The sequence below is a fragment of the Lissotriton helveticus genome, chromosome 10 (assembly GCF_964261635.1).
Source record: "Lissotriton helveticus chromosome 10, aLisHel1.1, whole genome shotgun sequence".
NCBI classification, from domain to species: Eukaryota; Metazoa; Chordata; class Amphibia; order Caudata; family Salamandridae; genus Lissotriton; species Lissotriton helveticus.
The window spans coordinates 458077064-458092746 of NC_136071.1; positions in this window are offsets into that span (position 1 = coordinate 458077064).

The window sequence follows — 15683 nt, forward strand, 5'->3', positions numbered from 1 at the left end:
GGACACAGAATTGTAATTTGGAAGGGGACACCTTGTGCCCCTGCTCGGCCAGAAAATACAGAACTGTAAGTGACGCTCGCTCGCAGTCACGTTCGGAACGGGCTGTGATCAGTAGATCATCGACATACTGGAGCAGGGCAGTGTCAGTTGGCATGTGAATATTGTCTAGTTGTCTCTTAAGTGCTTGACTGTAAATACTAGGACTTTCTGTAAAACCTTGAGGAGCTCGTGTGAATTTATAGCTCCGTCCATTTAAACAAAAACCGAAAAGGTACTGGCTGTCTGGATGAATGGGGACACTGAAAAATGCGTTCTTGAGATCGATAACAGTGAAGAATGTAGCTTCAGAATCAATGGCTGTTAATAGGGAAGAAATATCTGGGACTACTGGGTACTGGGGTATGATACATTTATTAAGCTCTCGAAGGTCAATCACTAATCGATATACTGGAGGTGCATTTGGATCAGTACGTTTCAGGACCGGAATGATAGGAGAATTACATACATTGGAGTCAGTTTCTACAACCACTCCTTGAGCAATAAGCTCGTCAATAATTTTGGATAAGGCTGCTACAGCCTCAGGTGGCAATCTGTACTGTCTGATTCGTGGCAAAACTATACCTTGCTTGAGAGTCACACGATGGGGTGTGATATGCATACAACCTACATCAGTTGGACCTTGCGCCCATAAATGCTGTGGGACATTCAATAATCTCGGATCAAAATCACGTAATACATAATGACCTTTAAAGTCACGTAAAAACAATCGGACTCCTTCTGGGGAGCAACAAATTACTGCACCTAATTCTTTTAATGTTTTAATGCCTAACAAATTTTCTGGACATGATTTCGTAAGTAACAAATCAGTAGTTCGGGACAATGGACCGACTTCTAGAGTAACTGGTTTCGATATTTCATTAACAATCGGCTTTCCTGAAAATCCAAGGGAAACATTTTTAGAGCCTGAGAGCGGAGCCCCTGGAACCTCGTCATGACTGATAGTAGTCCTACTTGCCCCTGTATCAATCAAAAACTTTCTGTCTTTCCCTAATACTTGACTGTGTACATAGGGACCCTCTTGATCTACAGGTATCTCGATGAGAGGCAAGCCTACCTTCCTCTCTAGGCTGTTTCATGAATACTGTTGATACTCTGGATACTCTGACTGGGCATACTGGTACATCTGCTGTGTAACATGCTGTGTTGCAGCGATAGGCTGCGGTGCTGGAACTGTCTGTTGTGCATTCTGTGGTGGCTGAGAAGTCTGTGAAACTTGTTCTTGTCTAGGCGGACGTGGTCTTTCTTTAGTTTTGCCAGTAGCTATGTTGTGTTTCAGAACTGCACACTCGTTTGTAAAATGACCTGGCTGTTTACAGTAATTGCAGGTCCCTTTAACGGGAGCTGCAGGATGACTGGCTTGATTCGGACCCCTCTTCTGACTGTCCTGTGGAACAGATTGTGCAACTAATACTTTCATTTTCGTATCTTTCATACGTCTCCTTTCGTGTTCTTGCTCTTCCCTGATTCTGTTCTGGTGATACTGGAGCATTTGTAGCATTTGTGACGGAGTATTAGCTTGCCAACTACTTTCGACTTTCAATACTCGATTTTTAACTTGTGGACTTGAATTCTCGACTAGTTTGGTAACAAAAAGATGAGGGTACGATTCACTACTCGTTTTCAGACCACTGTTAATGATAAAACATTTCTCAAATCTAGAATAAAAATCACTAGTGTCTTCATCCTGTTTCTGTTTACAAGCTGAGATTGCATCCCAATCTTCCTTTTTCGTGGCTAGTAACCTTGGCAAAACCTGTATCAATAACTCGGGTAATTCTTTAACTTTACCCCCAAGACCGGTACCTGGTACTCGTGAATTATCTTCAGCTTCTAGAGCTGTCCAATCTATCTTTTTCTCTCCCACCTCCCATTCTTTTTCCTTGAGTTTTTCATATACCCCTGCGGGCAACAGGACCTTTAACATTTTAATGATATCAGGATACGTGTATTCTCCCATACGGAGCATGTCCTTTAATTCTCGATGGAACCCTGCTGGATCTTTGTCGTGACAGGGAATTAACTTTTTCATCTCTAAGAGTTCCATCTTTGTGATAGGGGTGTAAACAAATACTCGTTCTAGATCACCACCCGTTGTCCTAACTGGGTGTACTTCTCGTAGCGGATGCTGTCTATCTATGTAAAATGATTTACTTTCTGGAGGTGAGACATGAACAAAATGCGGATTCAGAAACGTTCTATATTTGTGGCGCTGTTCTAGAATGATACTAATTAAATCGGTACCTAGACCTCTCCATCTATACTGGAGTAACTCGTTCAGAACATCATGTAACTGACCTGGATCAGAATGTTGTCCCTCATACAGTGTAATGAGGTGCTGGATCATATACATACCCACCAGTCGCTGCTCGGCTGGGGGCAGTTTCAGAAACATTTGTGCCACTATTTCGTCTGGAAAAGTGGTAGAATCAGTAGTCCATCGGACTGCTGATCGGGCTAGTTCTTGTTCATGCATGGTACTGAGTTCACTATAACCGATTCGTGATTTCAGAATGTGATCGGTACCTTGAAATACTTGCTCAAGAGAACCTTGTTCTGGTGTTGGAGGAGGGAAAACTTTCTTGTGTTCTAGACGTGAATGTCGGTCGGGAAGTCTAGTTCTACCTACATACGCTATTCTGGAGGGATTCTCGTCGTTTACCTCTTCAGTATCAGAGGCGTCTTCTTTCTCGGTTACTTGTGCTGCTTCTCGTTTCTTGTGTAACTTTATTATTTCCCTACGGATCTTCTTGTACATACTCTCTATACAGTTCTGTGTCTTGTGTCTTCCCTCGGCTATATGGTCACTCCACCTGGTCAGGACTTTCATTTCTTCCGGATCTTTATCCGGATAATCTTGTTCTCTTATCAAACAATTAATTAGAAACTTTAAAAGCATGAGCTGAATCTCGACTTTCCTTTGAGCCATGGCCTCGCCAATGCTTCCTGGATCTGCTCCTGTACGGATGAAACTATATATTCTGTCTAGATAACCTTTCATATTCGGTAGGGTGTCCAAATATTCGGTCACCCGTCTTACACGCAATGAATACAGGACCATATCATCATCGCCTGGGACTGGATCATAACGGCATTCGGTAAGGGCTCGCTTGATATCTGCAACTGACTGATGTTTGGGCGAACGCTGTAACGCTCGGGCATGTAGCTCGAGTAATGTCACACGTCTGTGTTGAGGCGGGGTTCCAGGAGGACTTCCCCCCGCAGCTCCTAGACTAGAATCGTCGACGGGTATTGTACGTGCTGGCAGAGTGACTGATGTAGCGGGTACATGTACTGTAGGTTGGACCGGGGGTACCGTAACAGGTGCTGTAACGGGTGCCCCGGTGGCTGGAGGAACAGGAATTACATTATTTACGGGAGCTGGCGGAGCAGGATTTGCATATTCTGGGACTGTGTCGTCCAAATAGGACGAGAGAAAAATATCAGCTGCGGTCAGTTTCTGACGTAGCTTAATCGGAACTAATGGCGGCGGAAAATTACATGGTGCTTCCGGGGTTGCTTTCGGCAAGCCCACGGCAAGAAGAGGATACATACCCTTAATAAGGGCATTTCTCTGTCTGTCTGATTGTTCGGCTTTAACTCGTTCACCTATTTCGATTAATTCCCTTTCTTGGGCTCTTTCTGAGGATTCCCTACTTAATTCTGTCTTTCTGATTTCTTTTTCCGTTCTTCTATGAGATTCTTTGCGCCATAACTCGATGGCATCTTTCTGGGACTGTCTGGCTTTCTTTTTCCATAATACGTCTTCTACTCGCATGATGCACTCGGCATCCCACGTACCTGATACGGGCCATCTATATTTCTCTTCTAATTCCTTGGTGTAATCCACCCATAAGTCTAGATATAATATGGCACTTAAGCCATGCTTATGATACATAAAATGACCTGGACTGTCCCTAGGCGGGACAGGAACTGCTTCCTCGAGCAGACCTTTTCTGGTTTTTAACTGACGTAACTTCGAGAATAGAGGCATAGTTTAGGCTGGAGTCTGGACACAATACAATACACGATAAACACAATAATAACTGGAAAAAACAAATCACTCATACCACGACATTGAAAAACACATGAAATAACATTTAAAATAACAGTTCGGACAGAATATTACCTGGAATACTGAGAACAGAACACATGAATTTCTCGAGAACAGAACTTACTAGAATGACTAGATGTACTGCTAAAACAGCACGAAACTTACCGGTCCCATAAAGAGACACGTCAGGACCCGCGTCCACCTAGGTGAACACTTCGTGTTGGATCTGCGTACCCAAACCCACGGACCAGAGACAACTTAATTGACCCTGTCTAGATACTACCCCAGCAACGGTACTCACCGGGCAGCAAGAACGGAAGGCCTCGGACTGGACTGGACTGCTACGACGACGGACTACGAACTTCGGACTTCAGTTACAGGTGGGCCTCCGGATACCTCGGACCTTGGACTCTCGGCTTGGGCTCTGGTCGGGACTCGCCGCGTTCCTCACCGCCTCGTCTGGATGCTGGACCGCAACCTCCGTCTCCTCCGTGGGCCTGAGGGATACTTGAAGCAGAAATATCTGCACGTGCACGGTATGGTTCCGTCACGGCTGCAGAGGATCAGGGGGCCTGCGTGGCTTCTCCGGCGCGTGGGGAAAGGGCAAGTCCCTATTCGGGCGCCATTATGTGGTAAATAAATAATTAATTACTGGTACTATTTTTCAGTATAATCAATAAAACAGGTAGCTCAATAAATAAGAGTCAGGATTCGAGGTATCTTGAGTCGACAGGCTTTAATCAGGCATAAAGGACAGGAACAGGACAGCCTGTACGGGAAGGGAATGAAGGCAGCTGCCGGGGGCAGGATCTGGGAATTGGCGTAACTTTTAATATGGGTGCACAGTATATATATCAAAACAATTGCATTACATTCAATACAATAGGCGTAGCAGTAGGCGTGGCTCGTAGCAGTCGCGAAAGATAAGGGCAAAATGATGTAACAAGAAGGCGTGTACAGGGCGTATACATAGACATGTGATGTAAACGTAACAGAATATGTCATAAATGGGGCGGAAACATGGAGGGGGCTACCTGAGCAGCTGGGACCTCTAACCTAGTGGTGCGCGCAAACGGACAATGACGTGTTACCAGGGAGAACTGGGGGCTATGACTTCTGCGCTAGAAGAGGAGACTAAAGTCTGGAGTGTCAGAGCGACATGTACCCAAGGCATATCTAGTATCTGGTGTTTAGAGTACATATTGATAGAATCCAAAAGCTATCAGGGCAAAGGCTAATAGACGCTAAGACTGGTGCGTGCATAATTCTACATGTGTTGCGTGTGCGAGGAATATTCTATGAATATTAATACAGTATTTCTCTTACATGGAGACATAAAGGCTAGACCATGACGGAAACTATTGATGCGATGCAGTAGCTTAGGAATGCAGAGAAGGGGGGCTGGACTGATAACTAGAAGCATAACATACTCTTGGCAGACTGGCAGGCAGAGCCAGGCCGGGCCGGGCACTGCGAGGCATGAAGTAAGCGAAGGGTCAGGGATGCAGGTGGGGGCTGTATCGCTCCTCGGAGAGGGTTCAGGAGACAGGAGCTGAATCTGAGTCCGGGCCCTTTTGAGGCCTAGAAACGGGGACAATTCAATGAATTAACGTGCACACTGTAAAATGTGGCAACGTAGGTTTACATAGGCCTAATATTCGTTGTTTTCACGAAGACTGGAAACTGACATACTAGAGATGGACACAACTGTAATTGCGTCTTTAATCGATCAGAGGGGAATACATGCATATCGATCATGCACATATAACATAAGATGGGGAACACGTAGGCACATACAACATGGCAAAATTTACTTTTCCACATTTCGATCGCCTTCATGCACTTGTGGAAACGTGCCCCTGTTACTTTTATGTGACCGTCATTGAAGGAAAGAAAAAGCTGAGTGTTGTCAGCGTAGGAAGTCAACTGGAAACCAAATGATCTAATCAGGGCTGCCAGGGATGTCACATAGATATTAAAAAGCGTCAGGCTCAGTGACAAACCCTGTGGCACCCCGCATGGAAGACTAAAGGGCTGGGATTTGTTATTGTCCAAGTCTACCATTTGAATTCGCTCTGATATAAAGAAACTAAGGAGATTCCAGGCGACCCGACGTACCCCAGCCCCGACAACCGGTCCATCAAGACTTTATGAAGGACCGTATTGAAGGCTGCTGAAAAATCTAACATTATAAGTACAGCCTTTCCACCACCGTCTGTGGTGGAATGTTTCCTCTTAAAGGCTTGTTTGAATTGTGGTACATGGAGGTTTTTTAGCTTGAATTTTGAACAGTGGGACCTACAGAACAGTAGTGGTTACATTGACCTGTGTGGGTAGTTGCATGATGAAAATTCTCCCTAGGTCCTAGAATTGGACGTCACTGTTAGGTGTATGTCAGGTGTCTTTGTGGTTATGTATTGTTGAGTGGGGGGTGACCTGACTACTTACACCTTGGTGCTCTTTTTTGTTATTAAAATTTGTGTAGGGCAGCCCAGCCGTGAGAGCATTTACTTAATTTATTTTTTATTCATTTGTATTGACCGTGCCATGTGTAGATAAAAGTGTCTCTCAAAGAAAGTTTGTTTGAGACATTAGTGTGATTCCACCTAAGGTGGGATGTAGGTAGTAGTCCTACTAGTAATATGGATAGGAATTGCCTTGCCTTCTCCGATCAGCAAATAGCTTTGATTTTGGCAGGTTCCTCACTATTGCCAAAGGCCTCACTAACTAGTAAGACCACAGCCAGGGTGGAATGGGATAAATTGACCAACACAAAGAAATGCCTGATTCGCGTGGCCTTGCATGGGGCCCTAATGATGAAGTACCTTCATGTGGGTGCAGCCCCCCCAAGTTTAGTTGTGCAAATTGAACCAAAAATCTTACCGGAAAACAAGCAGTTCCGAAGGGATTGGAGCTTTAGAGGTAATAAGTGCACCCATGATTGGTTGATTGTAATTATAAACATAGCAGAGAGATTGAGCGAAGAACTGCTGAAAGACTTTCTTGAGTTAGAAGAGGCTATCAAGGTTGACACTACGATCATTAATGCTAAAGAACAGCTAGCTTGCATCCAAAGTGATCTCTCGGACTATAAAACATATATGGTGAACCAGAAGATTGAGGGTCTCAAGCACAACTTGGAGTGCTTTACTCATGAGTGGGCTTTTCCATACGTTGAGGAGAAATATTACCAGCAGAACACCGAACAGCCAGAGTTTCAGAATTTTCAGAGAGGGGGACGTAGACAGACGAGGAAGACGCCCTTTCATTGGACACTCGACAATACAAGCAGTGAAGAGGAGGAAAGTGTGGATCAACCATCTACCTCCAATCAAAATAGGGTTAGGTTCATGTCAGATAATAGAAACAACGAGGACTTGCCTGCCCTTCTGAGGCCTTTTTTAGGCCAGACTCAAAGGGGCAACAGGGGCAGGGAGATACAACGGGGAGAGGCTGAGGCAGGCTCAACAAACAGCCAACACAGCAGGCTTACTCACCTTGCATAACCCACAGCAGAGGCAGAACACCCCTCTGAGCTTGAATATTACACATCAGGTGTTTCGTACCCCCACACCGAGAGTATGGATACAGAAGTCAAATGTTCTGACCATTTATTATCTATTGATGAGTCACGAGTATTGAATAAGCTGTTGGGGTTCATCCCCACTCCTAAGCATGATACTTTTAAATGTCAAGTTGAGTTCCAAGAACTTATGAGGAAGATTAAGACCCATAAGTTCTTTGTGCACAAAGAAGCAGAACCTCCATCTATATTTTCGATATATATGGTCAATATACTAAGGCACCTCTCCAGTGATCCTTGGGTGAAAGTTCCAGTTTGGATATAAGAATCTCTGCCCAGTCTACCAGGTCAGCTTCTATTATAGACATTTTAATCATTTTTTTTATAATAGCAGTACCTCCCCCTATCCTACACTCCCTATCAAATCTAAACATGGAGTAATTTAGAGGGAGGGCCATCGTTATAGCTGTGGAGGAGGCTGGGGTCAACCATGTTTCAGTAAAGAAACCTAATTCCGGAAGCCTTGAAAAGAGCAAGTCCCAGGGTTCCATCGTATCTTTAGGCAGTGACCTAACATTAAGGAGGATACCATCTTAACCCTGTGGAGTTGAAAGTTTGGTAGAAGTAAAAGGGGTAGATTGGTAGTTACCAAGGGTATCTGTAACCCATGCTGGTTTAACACCCCCTGTGAACATTGAAATCTACAATGTGAACAAGATACCATGCTTTCTAAAACAATTGGGAAGGCCATGCTACATGCAGTATCAAAAGGGGCATTAGCTCTATGGAGGGAGTGAATTTTATGCAATGACGCAGGGGAGTAAGTAATTCTAGTGAGATACCGTGGGTCGACTGTGGAACCAGCAGGGGTTTTGGCTCCTGGTGAAGACCAGGCATGGATGGTCGCCGATGGGCTTGCCTTTGGCGAGCCCACTGCGTGCGTCCATTGGGTGTCACTGCCGACATCGGCCTACATAGCCTACTGGAAATGAGCTGCTAGACTGCTAACCAGCAGCACACCAGCAGCACACAGAAAAGGGAAAACATGTGGGCTTTCTCCTCACAAACAGCACAAGCTATGTTGAACCGGAAAGCCAGAAAGCAACTAAGGGTAAAAATGCTCTACCAAGTAGAGTAGCATAACTAAAACAGCACAAAGCGTGAATGAAACACTGAATTAAAATAAAATGAAAGGGTCAGCTGCTTGACTGATGTATAGATGACCAAGTCTTCTTACATTTTCTATTAAGGTTAACCTAAGGTGACAACAGTGTACTTTGTTGCCTCCCTCACATTTATACAGCCTATTTGAGAAAATGTCTCCTGGCGGAATGATCGTGCACTCTCCTTCAGAGTCAATAAAGAAAATCTTCACAAAGAACTCACAGCCTGGACTCTTTAGACAAAGGACAAAACAAGAAAAATGACCCAATAAAAGGCATTGCTTTACTGCAGACATCTTCTGCTTAACAAAATTACTACAAGGAGCAACCAGTGCTTCCTTGTATCCTCCAGTGTGTTGTGTGCTCAGAAATATCTGGCAGTGTGTCCTGTCGAAATCAAATCACAATGTTTAAGTATGACAAAACCCAGTCAAATCATTATTATTCTTTTTTAGGGACTTAAAAAAATATGAATTCTTAATAAATGAATTAATAGATGCTCAACAATTGGGGTTAGAAGATGGAATCAGTAGTTTTCTAGATTTTGTTTGCACATGAAAGCATTTAGGGACACATTACGACCATTCAGTAGATCAGTGGCATGGCGGTACAAATGGCTGTGCCACCGCTCCACCAAAGGTCACCGCCGCCCACCAACCAGATTACTACATTTCCATGGTCTGGCGGGGGGTAGTGGGTCGGCAGAATTGCTGTTCCCCCTGTAGTACCCTTTCAAAGGCGGCAGTGCCTTTTAAAAAGGCACTACAATAGGAATGCCTCACAAGGTTCCTGCACTGCATGGACTCAAAATACCATGCAGTGCAGGACCCTCTGCCTCTGCCATGTGAATCCAGATGTGTTTGAGGCACAGGGGACCCTGTAGGGCCTCCTTTGGCTCCTCTCAACCAGGCTTTTCATGGTGGTGAAACCACCAGGAAAAGCCAGGCTGACAGGAAACTCGTAATATTCTTGGCAGGGCTGTGGCGGTCCCACCAAGTGTATTGCAGCCTCTGAGTACCGATCCTACGCCAGGGAGCTGGTGGTACCACCGACGGTACGGCAGTGGCTGGATCTGCCACCCCTATGCCACCACAAGTCTGGCAGTCCTTGGACCGGCAGACTCATAATAGGGCCCTTAGAATGATGTCAACAGATGTGCAATTCGGAAGAGGCAAAACTATCCCCTATCTTAGTAACATGCTCATAGCTATTCAAAAATTGGATCAGTTACACAGATAATTCAGTGAGCTCACTGTTGATCAGGTAGGGGAGGATTTTAAGAAGCTTCTTCTGGAATATCTCACATCAGTCCAGCACTCACCAATTTCTACAGATATGGGGGATCATTTGAACTCCAACAGGATGGATTAACTGCCATAAGTCAGTGGTTTCCCTACTCCATGACACCTGTGGTTTTCCCACCTAATTTAGAAGTGTTGATTGACAGCCAGTGAAGCAACACCAGCGATAACAAGTTGCTGCACGTCTGACACAAAGCTATTGTTTTTCCCGTCAAGCAGCCACCTATTTAAGGCAGTCCTTTTGATGCGTATTTTCTGAGCCCACTATGCAAATTCATCATAAACTAGTGTGTTCCTGTGATAAGGAAATAGAAAGCAGAGGCGCTGAATTTACCGCCATGTAATGGACTGGTGCCATAATGAAGGCCCTGGCCAATGATAAGTTATGGGCTGGTTTATATATGCATTTTGTTGTCCTTCCAACATGCAGATTTTGAGCCAATAAAACAGTGGCTGCTGCCAGGCTAGAACAAGTAGTTGAGTTTTTTACTATTCAAATTTTTCTGCAACATTCAAAGTCAGTAGTACCTCGAATAGGTTATCGCCTCTCATGAGATCGAAGTAAAACAAAATGGCATCTTGCTAGGGGTTAACCTGATCAAAAATGAAAACTTTAAAAATTGTTTAAATTAAGGGATGTTTTCACATAAAATTGGTTCCTATTTAACTTCTCAAAATTAAAATTGCGAACATAAATGCAAAATGAAAGGACTGCATCTACTGCAATGTTATGTAGCTGTACTGAAAGCAGCCTTGTTGAAGGCACACACCTATGATGACTGAAGTGCTAATTTGTTGCTGCCACAGTCCAAGTTCATTTAAATAAATAATGATTATATTTATTGCAATTGGATCGGTGGTCACATTTGCCTCAAAAAGTCCACATAGCACAGCACATTTGGTAAACGTTATAGAAAACCGTTTAGAGAAAAAAAAGATTATTTGCACAGGCTGGAGGAAAGAATCTCTACATTGTTCAGTGCCTTAGAAGAAGGATTTAAAAGGATCACCTCATAGTTAACTTTTTTTCATATAGTCAAAATTCCCCCTTTTTTTTAATAATGATCACCAACCCTTTCAACGGATCCACATATGAAAAGCATGCCTCATTCTCTTCCTATTACCTTTAAATGCATTTATTTATAACCCTAAGTATAGAAGCCTTACTTGAAACATGAAAAGTCTGCCCCACTTTTTAGAGGACAGTTATTATTTAACATCAGAACCACGGATGTGCTTATTAAAAAGGCAATAAGAAAGAAAATCCCTTTCTTGAATCTTTTTCTCTGTTATCTAAAATAATTAAACTGTCTTTTTTAACTTTTAAAATCAGCAGTCTCTAATGCATGCCTTTATACCGTGTTTGCACTAACTTAAAATCTAGTTGACCCAACAGTCATATTTACAAGAAAAGCTCTCAAACGTATTCCAAAAGACTGCATAAAAACAGCCCAAAAGACTGTTTCTTGTTCAAGAAGCCAAAATACACCAAATTTGCCTGTTTGGTTGGCAGAACGCTCTAAAAGCACTCTGCATATCACCACTTATTAATGTTACTAAGTCGCAGATCAGGATCCTTTTTTATGTACATATTTAGTTCCATGGGGTACTTAGACACCAAGGAAGAAATACCTTTTTATACCTAAACCTATTTAGGTATCCCCTCTAGGGGAACCGGCTGAGTTCATTCAAGATTCAAATTGGTACCTCAAAGAAATCTTCACATTCTTTGATGTGTGCTTGAAACAGGCATGCCAAGAATATTGCAGCATGTACAATATTATTCGCCAAGTGGCACTTAACTTAATGTGTGCCGTTCAAGTTTTCAAAATTTAGAATAAAATCTCCTCTTTAGCTGCCTATATAAATTGAAATTTACATATAATCACACAAATGACGATAATCACATTATTGGCCAATACAAGTCAAGCACATGTCGATGACCTTACCAAGCACAAATCTCCAGCCTACCACTGCAAAGTTCTGAATGACCTAACGTTTGTTTTAGAATACGCACGCCAAAGAAGTTCTCAGTCTGGAGCGGCAAACACTTGGAGGATCAGATCAGAAAGACCAGAAATAAACTGGGCTGGAAAGACAAATACTCTCTGTGCGCAGGGTTCCTCCTCAGTAGATTCCTGTCTCCTGTCAAGACCAGTCCCTTGGATATCCGCTTCTCCGATGAGGTCAACGTTTGGGTGCCATTTGAAGAAATAAAAACCTTCTTAGGGGTTCACTGATCCACCTGGTCCTTAAACCCAACATAGAAGAGATTGGCACGCAAGCTGTAATATAAAAACAATGCATTTATTAACCTGACATGAGGGAGATTGCGTCATACGGTACCCTCAGGCCACTGTAGGAGACAGTCTAAGGAGTACAGAGAACAGGGTCCTTATATATATACATGTATTACATAGTCAGCATAAAACCAAGGGGGGGGGTCCTGACACATACAAGCATGCCTATTGACTAATATGGGTATACAAAGTTTGCTTGCTCAACAAAGTGGGAGGGGAGTCTAAACTGAACACATCAGTAAGAATAGCCTGACAGTTCTATACTAGGAGGAGGTGCATTCTACCAGCTAGGCCATTCTGAGCATGTGCAAGGCTCTGGAAGAGGGAGAAAGCACATGGCGAGCACATGGCTAACTAAAATGGCTGCCAAGAACAAAATGGCTTTCAGCTCATGCTAACAGTGATTCCTGTAATCTTTAACAGACACACCTGGGGATTGAGTGCATGGCCTGGCTATAATTCAGGCCCTGTGGCTAACCCCTGGACCTTTGGACCAAAGGTCGTGAGAGGTGGGTGGTTGGAAGCCTGTGGTAGGGTGGAGTAAAAGACCTGTCTGGGGGCCAGGCCTTTTGTCCATCCCGTGCACAGAAGGGGGTTAGCCGCTAACACAAGGTTGGATGCAGGACCTAGTCAGTGGCAAGGTCCTGCATCCATGCCAAATTGGGGGCAGGAAAAGGCCATGGTAACAGGCTACCTGTGGTGTGCTTGGGCACAAAGACTGATAACACGCCAGGCACTGCAGCCCAATTCTCCCTGCCCATGCCCGAACATCAAGCATGCCGGGGGTTTGGCAGCCTGTGGCGGCTTTGGGTGCAGGACCCGGCCAGAGGCCAGGTACTGCAGCCCATGCCCGCTGGGCTGATAATGAGCATCAATCCCAGAAATCTGTAGAAAAATCCAAAGGTTAAAGTGACATTTAAGCTAGGTTTAGTAATTAGATCGTCTCTTATGTTATAAAACCCAGAACTTCCCTGAATATACCAATGGTTAGAGTGACATTGTAGTTAGATGTTTGGATGAGACACAGCTAATGTTAAAAAAAAACTACAAGGCTCACTTTATACCAGTTGTAGTATAGTGAACTAACTATGACTTGTGCCCCATCATGCACTGCTCATGACCTCATATTTTACATCACTTGTTACATGTTAAATGGCATTATTGAAGACATCATTCAGGACATCTCAGTCATAGCCTCCATCCAAACCCTTCAACCAGTCCACATCAGGTTTTGAACTTAATGCAAGACCCTATGCCCAACCCTCTGAAAGCATCAATCCTCCACTAAACATGATCTACAGCCATATGTAGGACAAGTTTAACACAGGGCATACCCTGTGGCCCAGGTCTGTATTCACCTTTCGCAGGTAACCAACACCCACTATGCACAGCCTTTTAGATACACAGTGGAGGTTGTCTTCAATCTTTGGTGTCACCTCTAACCAACATCCATCATACAATAGGAGCTAGGCATTGGGCTTGCCCTATGGACAAACCCTGCATCCTGCCCACCACATATGGCCAACTCCCACTGTGACTATGCGCAAGGGGAGGCGTTGTTCCTAGCGTCACACCTGTGACCAGGCCCTATGTGTACATCTCCATGACCCTAGTTGTTCAACCTTCATCACTTCATAGCAAAGGCTGACCTAAGGGTTTATTGTCTAATAATGTTCAATGATATTCAGCTGCCAGTTCTTCGCTGGTGACCACTACGCCCACGCTTTAGGAGAATATAACTACAAAGACAATAAATCCTTACAAAGTACTTCACTTCTGAAATTTTCAGTTTCTTTTGCATTTTTTGCAAGCTTACAGATAATCATCTAACCATAGATTTAGGGAGTAGATTTAAACCAGTGACCGGTGATATATGCTTTATTTCGATACATAGATATCTTAAAAGCAGTACATACATTAAAAATTACATTCTTAAAGAAAAGATGAAATACATTATAAGTTTAAAAAGGATAAAACAATCAACACTGTTGTAATAAATAATTTAAAAAGAATTAAATTGAAATGGAAAGCCTTTTAGAACGGATCACCCATACCCATTTTAAGAATTTAGTAACACCACAAACAATGGGGGAAGAGGTATCAGTCAGTAAAATACGGAGGGCCACCAAATGCTGTTGTGTACCTAAAAGTCTGCACACTGGTGTAAGCCAGCGCCTCCTTGGAGCACAATAGTCCGGGCATTCAAAAAGAATGTGTGCCACCGTCTCGACCCGTGTCGGACATAGAGCACAGAAGGGTGAGGACTGGGAAGATGATTTCCACCTGGACACCAGGTTGCCTAAAGGTAAAGTACCCACTCTGAGCTTAAAGTAGAGAGCCCTGTCCAATGGAATAGAAATGAGATCCAGATAAGGCTCAAATGCAACCACATCTTTGATTCTTAGGAATGCTGCGGTCGAGTTGCAGTGACGAGGATTGCCAATGAGTTTGGACGATACCCACTCCCAGTAAAGTTTCTTCAGGGTGGCTTTGGGAGGAGCAGAACGGGTAACCCAAGAGTCATCCAACCCCAGCTCCCCCAATAGGCTCTTAACATCCCTTAGCCATTTAATTCAATGCCATCCCTCCATTGCAATCACCTCAGACAAGCCTGCTGCATATGAGGCTAGCTCAGGGACCCTCCACAAGCGAGCCCACAAGAGAAAAGGCCGGAGGGGCGCCTGGCCGCAATTCATCTGCAGCCCAAGTCAAGAAGCACCGGGACTGTGGGTGTGCTCAATGGGAGCGCCATAAGTTCTTTCAGGAATTTACTTTCCGCTTTAGCTAATACTTCAAGGTTTGAGGTGCCCCACAACTCCGCCCCATACAGGGCGGCAGTAACCCCTCTGGCTTTGTAAATGTCTATAACCGGGGAAATGCAATGTTTAACAGATGAGCGATGTTCCCTGAGTAGGACACCAGTAACCCTTTTGTGGCTGAGCAGCATCTTTTGAATGTGTGGGGACCAGCTCATGGAATTACTAAGGCGGATCCCCTAGTAATCGAACTCGCAGACCCTCTCCAGGGGAACAGAGTTTAAAACCGGGGGGGGGGGGTCCTAACTTTTTAGGAGGGTTCATGGTCAGAAATGTGGTCTTGTCTACATTAATCGTCAAGCCCCTGAGAGAGCAGAACTCCTGTAAGCGGTTGAGGAGCTTTTGGAGACCCCGAGGTGTCTTTGCGATGAGAAGGGTGTCGTCGGCAAAGAGCAGGGTGGGGATCCGAGTGCCCGCCAGGGACGGGGCATCTGCTGGTTCTTTAAGCAGGTGCTCTACCACACCATTC